Raw genomic sequence first — 3,988 nt, 5'->3', positions numbered from 1 at the left:
TTTCTTATCCGTTCATCTGCTGGTGGACATCTAGGTTGCTTCCATGTCCTGGCTATTATAAACAGTGCTGCAGTGAACATTGGGGTACACGTGTCTCTTTCTATTTGGTGCATATGCCCAGGAGTGGGATTGCTGGGTCATATGGCAGTTCTATTTCCAGTTTTTTTTAAGAAATCTCCACACTGTTCTCCATAGTGGCTGTACTAGTTTGCATTCCCACCAATAGTGTAAGAGGGTTCCATTTTCTCCACACCCTCTCCAGCATTTATTGTTTATAGACTTTGGATAGCAGCCATTCTGACTGGTGTGAGATGGTACCTCATTGTGGTTTTGATTTGCATTTCTCTGATAATGAGTGATGTTGAGCATCTTTTCATGTATTTGTTAGCCATCTGTATATCTTCTTTGGAGAAATGTCTGTTTAGTTCTTTGGCCCATTTTTTGATTGGGTCATTTATTCTTCTGGGATTGAGCTGCAGGAGTTGCTTGTATATTTTTGAGATTAATCCTTTGTCTCTTGCTTCATTTGCTATTATTTTCTCCCATTCTGAAGGCTGTCTTTTCACCTTGCTTATAGTTTCCTTTGTTGTGCAAAAGCTTTTAAGTTTAATTAGGTCCCATTTGTTTATTTTTGCTTTTATTTCCATTACTCTGGGAGGTGCGTCATAGAGGATCCTGCTGTGATTTATGTCAGAGAGTGTTTTGCCTATGTCTTCCTCTAAGAGTTTTATGGTCTTACATTTAGATCTTTAATCCATTTTGAATTTATTTTTGTGTATGGTGTTAGAGGTGTGTTTTAGTTTCATTCTTTTACAAGTGGTTGACCAGTTTTCCCAGCACCACTTGTTAAAGAGATTGTCTTTTCTCCATTGTATATTCTTGCCTCCTTTGTCAAAGATAAGGTGTCTGTGGGTGCATGGATTTATCTCTGGGCTTTCTATTTTGTTCCATTGATCTATATTTCTGTCTTTGTGCCAGTACCATACTGTCTTGATGACTGTAGTTTTGTAGTATAGCCTGAAGTCAGGCAGGTTGATTCCTCCAGTTTCATTCTTATTTCTCAAGATTGGCTATTTGACGTTTTTTGTATTTCCATACAAATTGTGAAATTATTTGTTCTAGTTCTGTGAAGAATACCGTTGGTAGCTTGATAGGGATTGCATTGAATCTACATATTGCCTTGGGTAGTATATTCATTTTCACTATATTGATTCTTCCAATCCATGAACATGGTATATTTCTCTATCTATTTGTGTCCTCTTTGATTTCTTTCATCAGTGTTTTATAGTTTTCTATATATAGGTCTTTTGTTTCTTTAGATAGATATATTCCTAAGTCTTTTATTCTTTTCATTGCAATGGTGAATGGAATTATTTTCTTAATTTCTCTTTCTGTTTTCTCATTGTTAGTCACACACACTTTTAAAACAATGGGATCTCAAACATGCTGATTTTTATCTTGGACACCTCCTTTCACACTTTTTCTTGTCCCTAGTCCTACACATAATTAACAGCTTGACATGTGGCCATCAGCATTTTCTGTTATGTTCCATACAAACCTATTTGTATACATATAGGCTGCTATATTTGTTTTTTAGTATATGTGCTGGCGAAGCGAGCACTGTATTTGTTTTTTTTAATGAGATCATATTACATATACTTCCCAGCATCCTATCTTTTCCATTTAACAATACTTTGAAGAATCTCTCTAAATCTGTTGCTATAGACCTAATTCTTCATTGTTAATGGGCAATAGGCAGTGATATAGATGCACCAGATTTCTATGCTATTAAAGATTGATTGGAATTGATTCTATTTCTTTTTTTTTTTTTTTTTTTTTTTGCCACTGCGAACCGAGCTACTGCTAACATCCTTATACATATATCTTTGTTTATATAGTAGTGTTCCTATTTCTGTTGGTACTTTTCCTTTTTTTAAATTTTTTTAAATTTTTGGCCTTGTGTCATGTGGGATCTTAGTTTTCCAACCAGGGATTGAACCTGTGCCCCTCGCATTGAGAGGTGGAGTCTTAACCACTGGACCACCAGGGAAGTCCTACAGTACTTTTCACTTTAAACTTTATACTGTTTGAATTTTTGCCATCAACAGCTATTAACTTTATTTAGGACAAAGCAACTACTAATTTTATTTAGGGCTTTGAAATTACATGCATCTGAATTCAGACCCACTAAGGCTCAGATACTGCTGGTGGGAGTGTGAGGTAATGCATCCCACTTTGGAAAATTATTCAGCATAATTAACCAAACTTGAGCATGCACAGCCTTATGACCCAGCAGCTCTACCCTTTAGCACATCCAATGCAAATGCATGCACACGTGCCCCAAGAGACATGGGCAAAGTTGTTCTTGTCACTTCTATTTGTAATAGCTCAAAACAGAACATTACAAATGTCTAACAAAAGTAAAGATAAGTAAGTTGTGGCGTATTCCTAAACTAAAATACTGTACAATAGCTCTTCTAAAACTGTGGTCTGTGGACCCCTGGGGAATCCCCAAAACTCTTATGGGGGTCCTGAAGGTCAAAATTCTTTTCACAATAAGACTATAAAGATATTTTCCTTTTTCACTACATGGACATTTACACTGATGGTGCAAAAGCAAAGGTAGATTAAAAAAAATTGCTGGTGCCTTAGCACATGTTAAGGCAGCAATACCAACTGTATCGCTATTCACTGTGTTCTTCACCCCCACACACTCCCAGTAAACAAAGCCCTTGATGAAACAGTATAAAAATTAATTGTATTAAATTTGGTTATTGAATACAGTTACAAAATTTTCCCCATGATGAAATAGGGAGCACACATAAAGCACATCTGTTACATATCAATGTGCAATCCTTGCCTGAAGGAAAAGTACTTCTTTTTGTGAGCTGAATTAGACACTTTTTTCATGGAGCACAATTTTTGCTTGAGAAGAAGACCTACAGACAGACTATAATTATTCATACTGAGGCTTTTGACAGATAGCTCCTTGAAAATGAGTGAAGTCAGTCTGTCACTTAACTGACAGTGTTTGCTACCAGTGATAACAATGGAGACAATGGAGCTTTCAAATAAAAATTCCAATTTTAGCTCTCAGCTCCTCATTTCCAAGATGACCAAGGAAAGAAGGAACTGTGGTAGTGCCCAAAAGGGCCATGGCCACATACAACCTATTCGCTGTACCAACTGTGCCCAATATGAGCCCAAGGATAAGGCCATTAAGAAGTTTGTTGTTTGGAACATCATAGATTCCACAGTCATCAGGGACATTTCTAAAGCAAGTGTTTTTGACACCTATGTGCTTCCCAAGTTGTATGTGAAACTACATTATTGCATGAGTTGTGCCATTCAAAAGCAATTTATTCCCTTCCTGGGAATTCAGGAAGCCCAAAAGGACCCAACACCTCCATCCCGATTTAGACCTGTGGTTGCTGCCCCACAGCCTCCACTAAAGCCCATGTAGTGAGCTAAGTTAAGTCCTTAAAGACTGAAGAAATACTGTTCCCTGAAAAGATAATAAAATGGAAATTACTTTTTAAAAAATTCAAATTTGGGGAAATCTATCCACCACTATGGGGACTTTCCTGGTGGCTCAGACAGTAATGAATCTCGCTGCAACACGGGAAACCCAGACTCCATCCCTGGGTTGGGAAGATCCCCTGGAGAAGGGAATGGCAGCACACTCCAGTAGTCTTGCTAGGGAAATGCCATGGAGAAGGGAGCCTGGCAGGCTACAGTCCACAGGGTAGCAAAAGAGTCAGACATGACAGAGCAACTAACACTTTCACTTTCACTTTCTTCATATACCACCATGAGTTTGATAGCTTCCCAAATGGTTAAAGACTTTGCTGATGTGACCTGTGCTAATAGTAACAAATATGATTTTTTTTTGATAATGTATAGTAAAATGTGCCAATATTTGAAAAGTCTGCACACTCCAGTGAAACAGTATTTTGCAAATGATCAATAGAGAATGTTGCAAAATCAA

At 37.5% G+C, this 3,988-nt stretch overlaps 1 pseudogene; it reads left to right on the top strand.

The window, feature by feature from the left end:
- The first annotated feature begins 3,112 nt into the window (after positions 1 to 3,112).
- LOC136154203 (small ribosomal subunit protein eS26 pseudogene) lies at positions 3,113 to 3,463 on the top strand (annotated as a pseudogene).
- Positions 3,464 to 3,988: the final 525 nt, after the last annotated feature.

This window comes from Muntiacus reevesi, chromosome X (assembly GCF_963930625.1).
Source record: "Muntiacus reevesi chromosome X, mMunRee1.1, whole genome shotgun sequence".
Classification (NCBI taxonomy): domain Eukaryota; kingdom Metazoa; phylum Chordata; class Mammalia; order Artiodactyla; family Cervidae; genus Muntiacus; species Muntiacus reevesi.
The sequence above is the reverse complement of the archived record's forward strand: the minus strand, read 5'-3'. Positions and strand labels throughout refer to the sequence as shown.